Source organism: Pogoniulus pusillus, chromosome 9, assembly GCF_015220805.1.
Source record: "Pogoniulus pusillus isolate bPogPus1 chromosome 9, bPogPus1.pri, whole genome shotgun sequence".
Lineage (NCBI taxonomy): Eukaryota > Metazoa > Chordata > Aves > Piciformes > Lybiidae > Pogoniulus > Pogoniulus pusillus.
The window spans coordinates 5777447-5791171 of NC_087272.1; the positions used below are offsets into that span (position 1 = coordinate 5777447).

The window sequence follows — 13725 nt, forward strand, 5'->3', positions numbered from 1 at the left end:
AATACAAGCTGGTGTGCAACTACACCATCCCCCAAGAAAGAGGGATTCACATTCCAAGCTGCGCTTTCTCTCCTTTCTCTAGGTGACAAGCTGTGCTAGTTTGAAGCTAGCTAGAATGTTTTGGAGAGAAGAACTAGATTACAGGCTGTGAAAGGGAAACAATGGTGGTATCTACTGCACTCATAGGCTTGTTGAGATGTATAAGAGCAAGAATCCAAACATAGATAAGGGAGTCACTCTCTGTCCAGGCTGTGGGCTGCATTTCTCTCTAACCTAACCTGCCGTCCCTCTGATTAATCATAGAATCAACCAGGTTGGAAGAGACCCCCAAGATCATCCAGGCCAACCTAGCACCCAGCCCTAGCCAGTCAACTAGACCATGGCACTAAGTGCCTCATCCAGGCTTTTATTGAACACCTCCAGGGATGGTGCCTCCACCACCTCCCTGGGCAGCCCATTCCAATGCCAATCACTCTCTCTGCCAACAACTTCCTCCTCACATCCAGCCTAGACCTACCCCGGCACAACTTCACACTGTGTCCCCTTGTTCTGTTGCTGCTTGCCTGGCAGAAGAGACCAACCCCCACCTGGCTACAATGTCCTTTCAGGTAGTTGTAGACAGTAATAAGATCACCCCTGAGCCTCCTCTTCTCCAGGCTAAACAGGCCCAGCTCCCTCAACCTCTCCTCATAGGATTTGTGCTCCAGGCCCCTCACCAGCTTTGTTGCCCTTCTCTGGACACATTCCAGCACCTCAACATCTTTCTTGAATTGAGGAGCCCAGAACTGGACACAGTACTCAAGGTGTGGCCTGACCAGTGCTGAGTACAGGGGAAGAATAACCTCCCTTGTCCTACTGGCCACACTGTTCCTGATGCAGGCCAGGATGCTATTGGCTCTCTTGGCCACCTAGGCACACTGCTGGCTCATCTTCAGCCTACTAGAATCCACCTGCTTCCTAACCCCCACCTGCAGCCAACCCTCCGATCTTCCTTGGGCACATGGCAACATATGAGTTAAGGTAGAGAAGGATGGGAGAAGATGGAAGAGTGGTTGTGAGTCCCTCCTGGGGACTCAGGTTTCTGGGAGGGCTGTTGTGTTTATGTATTACCTTTTACCTTGTATATTTCTATCTATAACTGTATATATTGTAAATATCTGCTTGTATATTGTGCTAAGCTGTAAATAATGAGCTTCATTCAATTTCCAGAGCCAGCTGAGACTAGTCTGGGTGATTTCCAAAGTGTGTTTGTGGAGGGGCAGGTAACACCCAAACCATCGCACAAGAGAAGTTGTATGAGGGATTTCCTACCCCAAGCCCTGTAGAGTGAGGCCATGAGTTCTGCTGGCTGCCCTAAACTAAGACACTCATCCTTCACCCCTTGATTTCCTGCTTCTGAAACTGCTAATTTTCTCCACAGATGTACTATTGGAGGACTTAGGAAATACCATACTGCCCTGAATCATAAGCTCAAAATGCAGTTGCAGAATACTCCAATTATACCAACTGAGCCTACAGGCTGTCAATTTTAACCTGTAGTTGATATTTTTTTTTTCCCTATTAGCACTTACTCTAGCTCCAGGGATAAAATCTGAAATATTGCAAAGCACAGATGGCCCAGCTTCTGCTGGGAAATGTGGCTTCTCCTTCCTGCATGGCTAGAAACAGAAGCTTTGCTTCTCTTTGCAGAGCAGGCATTGCTCCACAACATTTACAGCTTTTAGACTCAGTAACCAGTTCCTACCTTGAGGACCTTTATGTCAGGAAAGAGAGAAGGGAAACAGTTTAAAACTTCACACTTCAGTCTGTATTGACATACAAAGCCCATCTGCGGCGTCTTGTGTTGTCTCTAAGGAGAGAGAACTGCTGCCTCCCCTGCAAATGAATTCATTTGAGTGTGTGAAGACTGGCCTAGAACAAAAGCAAAATCCGAAATCATTGCTGGCAAGACTTTGTTCTCAGATCTCCCTGCAAAGGAGGCAGCCTCAAACGCTGCCCACACAGGTCTGAATAAAACAGAGGAGATACAATCATCTGGTATCAGAATCTTAATCAATGCAGTTCTCTTGGTCTTGCTGTTGCTCATTCATATCATTCAAAACTGCAGAAATTAAACACTTGAATCATAGAATCATAGAATCAACCAGGTTGGAAGAGACATCCAAGATCATCCAGTCCAACCTAGCACCCAGCCCTAGCCAGTCAACTAGACCATGGCACTAAGTGCCTTAGCCAGTTTTTCTTGAAGACCTCCAGGGACGGCAACTCCACCACCTCCCTGGGCAGCCCATTCCAATGCCAATCACTGTCTCTGCGAACAACTTCCTCCTAACATCCAGCCTATACTTCCCCTGGCACAACTTGAGACTGTGTCCCCTTGTTCTATTGCTGACTGCCTGGCAGAAGAGGCCACCCCCCACCTGGCTACAATGTCCTTTCAGGTAGTTGTAGACAGCAATGAGGTTGCCCTCTTCTCCAGGCTGTGCACCCTCAGCTCCCTCAGTCTCCTCTCATAGGGTTTATGCTCCAGGCCCCTCACCAGCTTTGTTGCCCTTCTCAGGACATGTTCCAGTACCTCAACATCTCTCTTGAATTGAGGAGCCCAGAACTGGACACAGCACTCAAGGTGTGGCCTGACCAGTGCTGAGTACAGGGGAAGAATAACCTCCCTTGTCCTGCTGGCCACACTGTTCCTGATGCAGGCCAGGATGCCATTGGCTCTCATGGCCACCTGGGCACACTGCTGGCTCATCTTCAGCCTACTATCTATCAGTACCAACAGGTCCCTTTCCTCTTGGCTGCTTTCCAGCTACTCAATCCTCAGCCTGTAGCTCTGCTTGGGGTTATTGTGGCCAAAGTGTAGAACCCTGCGCTTCGCCTTGTTAAAGGTTGTATCTAAGCTGCCCTAGTTTTGGCACTAAGGATGTACTAAGGAAATTCATCCTGCCAGTGATCAGAGTTGCTTGAGGTTCTGTGATTAGCACAGTAATGCTCATTTCCCTCAATTATGTATATATAGGCACACACATACACACACACACACATATATACATCTTTCAATCTGAACGGGAAACGTGGGAGTTTTGTTTTCCTCTTTCCCTACTCCACCCCTTTTCCGCTCGGGAGCAGAGAATTCAAATTCCATTTAGCCCTGTCACAGCAAACAATTTCCAAACCATCTGCTATCTAATAAAAAAAAAAAAAACCTTGCCTAGATGCACCCCAAGCCAGGCAGCAAATCTGATATTGTACTTGAAGCCATCATGTTAACAACCTGCCATTGCTAACCTGTCAAGCTTCTTCACTGGGGAAGGGATTTGGTCACAGCAACTAGAAATGGGTAAGACATTTTTTTTTCTGCTGTCAGATATAGAAAAGCTGCTTAGAAGATGGGACAGGATCTGGTCAGCCCATCTTGGGCACCATGTACTCCCACAGAGTAAGAAAACAGTGAGCAGCAAAGAGAGGTGGGTGTCCTTTGAAGGGACCTATCTTCTCTCATCAGCACTCCCAAAGCAGGTCCAGCATTAAAGTCAAGCGGCTCTAATCCCATCAACCTTGCTTACTCCAGTATGATGGACAGCCCCGTATGCTCAGGATTTGTTGTCAACCTGCTTTTGATTCACTACCTCTGAGACAGTGGAAAAGGATTCCAGGTTTATTGACTCAGAGTTGCCTGTGAGAAATGGATTAAAATATTTTCTCGACAGCAAAATCAAAAATGAGCTTTGTGTTGCATGAGCTGAGAGTTTCTCTTTCCTTTTCCTCTTGGTCTTTTGTTTGTTTGGGGTTTTTTTCTGAAGTGAGCTGATTTGAAAAGAAAGCTGTCATCTCTCCTTGATGAAAGAGCTCTTTCAACACCCAGAAGCACCAACAAAACAAATCTCCAATTTCTGGGCGTTTCACTTTGCAATTCAGAGACAAAGTCAGAGGGCAGCAGTCTTTCCAGGGAAGGAAGGGTCATAAGGCCAAGAAATAATTTCAGTTCCAGCTGTAGCAGGGAAGAGATTCTGAAGCTCCCTTTTTGTTCAGAAATCTCTAAAACCATGTTATGAAAGACTGTTAAAAAGCTTTCCTGATCCCAATTTTATTCTGTTCCTAAAGAGTCAGCTATGAGGTAAAAAGGGAAGCAAATAACAAGCACAGTGCTGTAACACTTAGATGTGTTTTACCTATGTGTAAGCTCTTACTTCCATCTGTAGCAATCTGGTCCATTGGAGGTACATCAAGAAAGAAACTAGCTCTGGCAGGGTCTGACCCAGCACCTCATCAAAGCTTCCATCACTATGGATCCAAGCAGCCACATAAATGAAGTCAGTGGGAATTAGGCATCTCTTTTCAGTGAGAGCTTTTACATAGCCTACAAAGTGCCAGTCCACATCAGGATGCCATATTACATCCAATTAGTGGATCAGTGTTTGTCTGTCCAAAGTTTTGCTCAAGCATGCAGAACCAAACCCCCCCTCACAAGATGGTCATGAAGTCAGCAGGGAGCATTAGTGAGAGGGAAAGAAGTCGAGCAACTCCTTCTTGGCACATTTAGTCTGAGCAGTGTCCAAGCCTCAAGATATACCCAAGTCAATGATTGACTGCTGAAACAAGTGACCTGTCAAAAAAATTGTCCCCTGCTGCTGGACTATATTCCAACAAGAAAGAAAGAGGGAGGGGTTGGGTAGGGACTGGTACCCTCTGATATGGAAGTACCTCAGGTACCCTTAGAGACACATCAGTCCTCAGCTGCAACAGCCAAAACACTGATCAAAATAGTTATTCAAGGTGCAGGCCACAACACTGCAGTGATCCTAACTGTGTCACTGTATCCTCCAGCAGCTGGAAATGGAAGATAAATTCCTGAACCATGAACTTGGATCACCAGTGCTGCTTAAGGCTTCTTGCATGTAATTGCTGAGGTCAGAGCATCAGCTTTGCCACTCTGAGAAAACTGTGATCTTCAGTTTCAGTGCTGAGCTGAGCTTGAGCTGCAGCTGTTCCTGGTGAAATTGGGCTTGATTTTGAGAAAAAGTTAACATGAAATGGTAGAGGCAAATTTGTAACAAAGAAGCATATTCACACAGTGGACTGGAGTGAGTTGTTGTACTCATTCAAATGGAATGATAAAATGGGATAAGAGAAAGTTAATGACCCTCAGAGATTAAAGGAGCGCTCAGGCAGCTGTACCACGTAGCATCATCTCCTCTACACTAGGCACAGACATATGATGATGGATTCAATCATTAGAAATTTCAAGACTGGTTTTCATGCTATGTCACTGCTCATTAAACCAAGTCGAGGCAGTGGGAAGGGGAAAAAAAGAACCTGCAAATAAACCTTGCTGGTTTTGACAAGTGGAAGTAGAATGAAACAAGTGACTGTTTGGAAATGGATCCGGATCTTGATCCCACAGTAGCTGGATGACAAACCACAGGACAGCCACGTCACCTTTATCAGCTCAGGAAGAACCACTTAAAAAGCGATTTAGAGACCAAGAATTAGAGTTGTATTGATTAGGAATTACAGTCAATTTAGTGCTTTACTTGTAGTAAAGTAAAAGTAAGCTGTTAATCTAAACTGCAGTAAGCACATCCGATTTTGATTGAACTGTTACCAATGTAAACATGTCATTATAATGAAATTAAAACAGCAACAAGAATTATGGTATGAAGTTCTAGCCAGATCTCAGTGACATTAAGATAATAGGTAGAAGTGCAGAAAGTATTGATCTTACATGACTAATAGTCTGCTTAATAATGGGAGAAAGAAGACTTAACACATTGAAGAACTGAAGATGAAAAACATTAATACCAGACCCAAAGTGCTGCTTCAGAGCGTGCATGAAATATCACAAGACACTAGAACAGCTCAGTTACAAAATAATACTCCTTTCATGTTCCTGAAGTAGTATAACTGTTATTGCCACATGGAACATTGAAGAAGTGGAAATAGGACATAACTATATCTGGGAGTTATACACTTACATCTGACCACGAAGGAAGAATGTAGGTTTGTTTAGAGAGAGAGTAAAACATGTGTTTTCTTTCCCTCTCACTAAGCATCATAAGCCATGTGTTTATTTCCTTCCATTTTTCCATTTGTAAGTTGGAGCTAATATTGCTGTGACATTTAAAAGGACTGTTCTCAGAAGAGAGTTGTAAAGATAAGGGGGAATGCAGCTACTGGAGCACTGATTGCCATCTTAATTATGTATTTCTCCTGATTACATCTGATAGGATGCAAGCACTTGCTAGCTATTTTCCATTGAACTATGCCCAGTTCAAATGCAGATCTCTGCTGTGAGGGTAACTCTGGAAGAAACACTTCCAGCCTCCACATCCAGCATGGGAGAATTGAGAGGACCCTTACCCACTGGCAAATGCCAGCAAATGTTGCTCCGGGTTTCGTGATGCTGAGTGTGGCCCAGCTGCAAGTCACTCAGTCCCAGCAAGACAATAACTGTGCTCAGAGGAAGCCGTCAAAGACTTCCAAAAGAAACCTGCTCTGAGATGAAAGAGAAAATTATTATGGTAATCAACTTTGCTAAGAGAAAAGGAAAGCTATTTCTCTTTGGGAAAATTTCCAGTGTCAAAGAAAGGGGGGGAGAAGGCGGGGAGGGAACATGATAAGGTCTCACACGTTCAACTGATTGTTCACATCTAACAAAAATAGCCCCAGCCTGATCCCATTGTCCTGCAGCTGCTGGCTTCATCACACTCATTGTGTGTTTCCTCATGGCTGAGCAGCATAGTTGCCCAGTTTCCTCTCCTTCATTTCCTAACAAGATCTGCGAGGAGCCATAGGAAAAGTCAGCAACACTTCAAAACAACGCCTTTCAGGTTTCACTGGGACTGTCTGAAAACCCAGGCTAGCATCTCTCAGCAGAGCAAAGCAATTTCAGGCAAGCACCAGTGCAGGTAGCTGGGTCCTGTCCTGAGTCAGGATCCCACCTCTTGCATGTTGGCAGGAGGGTTTTGGTTTTTTGCAGTTCCTGGAGCACATTTGCATTTGTGTGTGCTTCAGCCTTGTTCATTAAGTGACAGGAGAAGCTTCCTGCACTCAAGGCCAAAAGATCTTAATCTTGGGAAAAGAATGTGCATAAAGATGTGAACAGTGCATTTAAAAGGTCTCCCTCATCGTTATGTATCCAACACCAACTGTTAATCTTCTACAGAATCATTCCTCTGTACGCAAGCAGGTTTTGGATGAAAAGCAAAGATGTGGGGAGGTGTTCTTCCTCATTCCTTCACTGATCCTGAAGATGAAACATCAAACTGACTTGGTGTGGCATGATGGCTCAAAGGATGGACCTGGCCAGCCCTCGTGGAAGTAAGCCACAGAAATTAAATTATCATTCCCAAGGATGATAGTTTTCTGCATAGAGAAACTAAACATTGTAGCATCAAAGCAGAACAGCATAAGATGATCCAAAGAAGTTCCTATGAATATTTGGAAGTCTATTAAACTCTGTTTAGCTGAATTTCCCTATCGACAGGAAACTACAGAACACTTTTCTACAGGGAATTGACAGAGTCCAGCATTTTGCATCTATGCCCTTCTTCCAGCAAGGATTTGGGATGCAGGCTCCTTTTCACACCCTTTGACACTTTTTTCTCTGAGAAATGTTTTCTTCACCAAGGAGTTCCACTTATGCAGAAATAAGTTCAGATGTGTCAGATAAAAGCAGCTGAGAGAAAGATTAACTTTATCAGTTGGGGTTTTGCTGTTATTTTTTAGTATTTACCAACACCTTAACTGTTCCACTGGATAAAATCAGTTTAAACAAAATTCTGTAAGGGAAACAGAATTAACTTCTAGGGAAAAGTGCTGGATAAGAAATCCAGAAAGCTACAGAGCAATCTCCAGGTTGTTGTGAAGCTCTATGCCCTGATATTTCATCTTGAAGTGGCTCTACAAGAGCAAATTGCTGGCACCCAGACACAGGTGAGCTTTGCACAGAAATGAAGGGGAAAAGCCATGTGAGAACAACCAAAAGGGATGAGCACCTGTGAAAGCATCCTTAGTAAATAAATATTTTCCCAGACTGACTCCTACCTCAGCAATCAGTCTGCTTCCTGGACAAGAGATTTCTTAGCCCTAGAAATCCAGCCAAACTGATAAGCTGCACTTCAGTTCACCTTATTTGCTGCCAGATACTCAGTTTCAAAAACACTTAATGCTCAAATACTTTTTTTTTTCATTCCAATATCAGCCTTTTCCTCTTCTCCTCCTAATAGAGCGAGAGAAATCTTTGCAAGTGATTTCAGAGATGCCCACAGACCTTACCACAGACCTTTCCTGTTCCTGCTTTTTACTGATGCACTCAACTCCCGAAACAGTTATTTAGACTTTTAAACAGTGATTAAACTGCACATCAAGCCTTCTAAGAAATAAAATTGAGAGGGTGATTTTTTTTTTGTTGTTAAAAGGAAAGGATAAAGTAATAAACAGTCCATGAATTATCCATCAATTCTGGCAGCACCTCACACAAAGCTCATGTGAGTACCTGGAACTCACAAAATAATCAGGCTCTTAAAATTGCAGGTGGGTTCTATTCAGAGTCTCTTTTTACTGTACCTTCATCAAATTCTCCAATAGTGTGTCCCCCTCCCCCTCCAAAAAAAGGCAAACAAAAAACAACTGAAACCACATTTGATCAGAGAGAACATAAAATAATCCTACCTTCAAATGCTGCTACTAGTGCTCTGGGGTGGATTTCAACAGCTTTTGTTCAGTATCACAGCCATGTAATCATCCTCCCTGTATCAGGACCCTTGATTTTGTAATTCCAAAGTAAAGCTGGAATTAGGAAAAGATGTATTAATTAGACAAGAAAGAGGAAAAAAAAAAGCAACCACCTAATTGTGATCTCCACCCCATCAACTGTATAATGGTTTTGAACATGCAACACTTCATCAAGTTGAATTAAGAACAACAGAGATCAATTCATATTGACCAAATGTGAGGAATAAAGATGCCATTAAATAAACGGCAGGTCAGTTCCTACTGCATAAGAAGTGGACTGTGGTGAGTGTTTAGACAAAGCATTTTCTTCTCTGTTTGTCAAAGCCTAGGTAAAGAAGCAAGCAAATTTGTTCAATAAGCAATCCTTGTGGATTTTTGGAGATGTGGATAAGAGCAAAGATCAGATGTATAAATGATCAGGGCCTGTGCTTAAGTCCTGACATGCATGGAAAGATACCACGCAAAGAAGTAATCCAGTACAATCTTCTCCTAATCACTTCTTTCTTGGATACTGCTTGAGCAAAATTGTGCACTTGTTTTTCGTTTTAAATCCTTAGAGATAGTTTTCATTACTATGGAAACTGTTTGGAGAAGAGCTGGTGTTGCAAATCAGAGACCACCACCACCACTAGACAAAGTAAATCAATCATGGTAGTATTAGTTTTATTAGCTCCTTCATACTGACAGAGAACTAAAATAGGAAAACCTTGCTCACATGGCTGTAGCTTGCCCACACAGCTGTAGTCATACTTGCATCAAAAAGGTGTTTTTCCCAGCCGGGTTTCTGTTGAGGTCTGCTGCACATCGCTGTAATTATCAGTGCCACCTCCTGGTACAGAAACATACTGAGATCCAGCCACGTTACAATGGAAGGATGAAGAAAGGGGAAAGATCCGTGCTTCCTGCTCAGTTTTTGTTGTTCTCTACAAGCTTTTATAACCAGCTGTTTATTTTACAGAGCCTCAAAAAGTGAATTATTCTTGTAGCTGTAACTGAATGCAAGGGCAGGGTTTGTTGCCAAAGGCAAGAGGTTGCTGTGGGTTTTCCTTTCCAGGGCATACAGAACAAAGCTAAAGCCAACACAGATATATGCTCATGAAACCCAGCTGAAGCTGAACAGTAGAAAGTTTGGGAGTTTGAAGTTTCATCCAGAAAAGTCTGCATTCAGAGTGAGGAAATTGTTCTTGCAGCGTTTATGAGCCTTGGATACAAACTCTGAGATTTTGATTGAAGATTTGAAACTGGAGGGGTTTCCATATCTCCACAGCTCAGATATACAATTTGCACTGATTTATCCAGATCAATGACACCAAGCTGTGTGGAACAGTCGACTTGCTAGAGGGCAGGGATGCCATCCAGAGGGACCTGGACAGGCTGCAGAGGTGTGCCCAGGCAAACTTCATGAAATTCAATCAGGCCAAGTGTAAGGTCCTGCACCTGGGTCAGCACAAATCCAGGCTGGGAGGCGAACGGCTGAGAGCAGCCCTGAGGAAAAGGACCTGGGGGTCTGGATTGATGAAAAGCTCAACATGAGCTGGCAGTGTGAGTGCAGCCCAGACAGCCAACTATGTCCTGGGCTGCATTAAGAGCAGCACTGCTAGCAGAACAAGGGAGGGGATTCTGCCCCTTTACTCTGCTCTCCTGAGACCCCACCTGGAGTACTGTGTGCAGTTCTGGAGCCCCCAGTACAAGGACATCAAATCTTGGAGCAAGTCCAGGAGACCATGAAGATGCCAGAGGGCTGGAGCATCTCTGCTATGAGGACAGGCTATGAGAATTTGGGCTCTTCAGCCTGGAAAAGAGAAGGTTTCCAGGAGACCTTGGACTGGATGATCTTGGAGGTCTCTTCCAACCTGGTTGATTCTATGATTCTTTTAGTAGCCTTCTAGTACCTGAAGGGGGCCTACAGGAAGGCTGGGGAGGGACTATTTATGGGGTCTTGTAATGACAGGATGAGGGGTTTAAACTGGCTGAGAGGAGATTTAAATTAGATGTTAGGAAGAAGTTCTTTACAGTGAAGATGTTGAGACACTGGAGCAGGTTGCCCAAGGAGGTTGTGGATACTTCCTCCCTGGAGCTGTTCAAGGTGTTCCCTCCCTTGAGCAACCTGTTCTAGTGGGACGTGTTCCTGCCTGGTGGAGGGTTGGAACTTGATCATCTTTGAGGTCCTTTCAAACTTAAGCTGTTCTATGATTCTATGATCAATGAAAGGGAGAGAGGCAAAGCTACAGGTTAGAACATAGCTGCTAATGAGATGCAAAATAACAGGACTCTGCTCAGGTTCTGACGATTTTCTTTCTCAAAGCCACCAAACACATTCCATTTCAGCAAGTCAGATGTTGTCCTGAGCTACCATTTACTTCAGTATCCTTGTCCATCTCAAGCAAACCCCCTCCGGCAGCTATTCCTGAGCAACTCCCCATGGGTGCTGCTCCCCACCTGGGCTGCGTTACTCTTTTAAGCAACCTACTCACAAATCAACTCCCTAAATGCAGCTAAGGGCATAAGCTGACATGCATCCAATGAAAGCAAACAACCTCAAAAGCTGAAGCAGAGGATCTGTTTTTCCTGTGATACGTCCCCATCTCTTCTCCATCCATCTCATGTAGAGTCTCACAGTAAGAGAAATCACAATCTCACATCTAAGCAAGCTGCCATCCTCTTGCTTTGCCCCTGTGTTAAATACATTTTCTCTAGCACTGGGGGACCAAAAGCACCTAAAGGACAACAGAGCAGGCAGCCTCTTACTCCAGGAGGGGGCAGTGAAACACGGCTGAACTTGGCCGGGAAAGAGCAGATGCACCTTGACCCGCTCAGTAACACCTGCTCAGTCAACCCAAACGTCGACCTTGGTGGCACAAATCCGGACAGATTCAACTGGAGGAACTGTGAGTAGGATTTCTCATGTCTCAAGCCTGGTAAACTGCTTTGGGTCACTATTTCCTAGGAAAGATAATTATGCAACCATTTGTTTGCATTCAGTTCAAGGAGAGGAAAAAATGTCATTAGCAGGCGATGTTCACTTGCACTTAAGTTAATAGGTCTCATTTGTTCTACCAGTGTGGAGGGAGGCAGAACCAATGGCAGAACTTGCAATCCTCCTTTATAATTAAGCTAATGTGCCACCCCAGCCCTCAATCATACTTTGGGATGCTGCAGTGTCCATGACACGTCTCGGAGAGACCGCAGCTGTGATTAAACGTTTTTGATAACCCATAAATATAACATTACTTGCTTCAGTTAGGCCTCTGATAACATCATTCATTTCAGATCATTCAATTAGTGCAGACAAAGGGGCTCTTTCCAGGAGACATAATGTCATTGTCTCTGGAAAGGAACATACTTCCCAATGACTGTTTATCACTCTGTAATTACAGGGCTGTAGCAGCCATGCTCTATATTACAAGGAGTCCTTTTTTGTGCCCAAGGATCCAGCAGTTCTTTGTTTTAATTTATTTTCCTCTTAAATACCTCCTGCTATTCAAGCAATAATTCCCTGTAAATCAGTTGTTAGCAGCAGTTAATGACTGGTTGGTTAACTAATAGCCGAAAGCAAATCTAAGGGCGCTTGCTGCTCTGACAAACCAACAGACATGAACTGTGGGATCATTGCTAACATACCCTATAGTCAATGACTTCTCACTGCCCTGGGGGAGACTACTTATCATCTAAAAAAAGGGACCCTCTGAGGTTGTAATAGGTGGTGGCAAGAGAAAAAAAGTCACTGACCTGTGGGTTGAGCCCATGCAGGCAGTGGGTAACAGTATTGGTGCCAATACAGCTCAGTTCTAGGCTCCAGGCCCAATGTCCCCACTGGTTTTGGGGGAGATGCTTGCTTGTGCAAACTTCTCTTATAGTGATGTGGGTTCAGCCAGTCTGGCATGAGCTGGGAGGGACAGTGTGTGGGAGCACATGCCAAGGGCCACGGGTGAAACATTGCATGGGATAAGGCAAGGACAAGGCTGGCCCTGTGCTCCTCTGGCTGTCTCTGCTGCAGTGGTTTTGGCTCAAAGTCCTGCAGACTCACACAGAGATCAGCAGAACCCCAAATATTCAAGTCAGGAGCTGCATCGCTGCCTGCATCGCAACAAAAAAGCTGCAAGTTTTTTGCCTGTGTCCAGATCTGATTATTCAGAGTATTTAGGGACATCTGTGTTCTGCTGGAGAGCTGCATTAAGACATTTTCAATGCAAAGGTCTGCTCTACTGCTCTCTCCCAGGGACAGACTCTTAGATAATCTCTTTTCACAACATTCTCAATTAAAATTTATGTAAGCCTGTTTTGTCTCTTATCTTCCATAAAATAAGGTTTGGAGTGATGCTGCCATGGAGAAAGAAGAGTCTAAAGCAGGCAGTAATTGATGCTCACAAAGAGAGTGTGTGTAATGGACCAGCTGGCTTATTATGAGCTAAAATACTGCGGTGTCTTCAATACAGTGGATGGTGACAGAGAATAAATGTTGACATTTTCATGATGAGCAATGCAACATCATCAAATCAATTTCTGGCATACAGTCAAAGCAACATTTAAATGGAAACTCAAGCGATAAGAACATTTTCACTTCCCCCCACCCCGAGTAAAAGTGTGTGGCTGCAGCAAAACTAATGGCATGAGTTCCCCACTCTGACACAAAGCTAGGGCTTCCCAACAGGCACTGTTTGACTTCTCTTATGGAAATAAACCCAACATCACCAACAGCAAGAAGCATCCTTGCATGACTGCACCAGCTCTTCTCACCTTGCCATTAAGTAGTAAATCAGGAAAATTTCTGCTTCTTATCCTTTCCATGACCAAAGCAAACAGTCATTGCCCTCTTCACAGCACCTACACTATCTCTACACTACATACCTGCTGCCACATTACTCTCACAGCCTTTGCTTTTCTGAAGTGAACAAACCCAGTTCCCTCAGCAGCTCCTCAGACTTTGTGCTTCATGACACCCTACGTACTGACTGCTTTCCCTGGGTTTTCTCTGCTTTGTTTTTCTCT

At 44.2% G+C, this 13725-nt stretch overlaps 1 long non-coding RNA gene across 3 annotated transcripts in view; it reads right to left on the reverse strand.

Annotated features, from left to right (window-relative positions):
- Positions 1–13725, reverse strand: part of LOC135178412 (uncharacterized) — a 50867-nt gene that overhangs the window by 13822 nt on the left and 23320 nt on the right. For all 3 annotated transcript variants that reach the window (XR_010303510.1, XR_010303509.1, XR_010303508.1), the window contains exon 3: positions 8674–8790. This is a non-coding gene — a long non-coding RNA (uncharacterized LOC135178412). The remainder of the gene's footprint in view (positions 1–8673; positions 8791–13725) is intronic.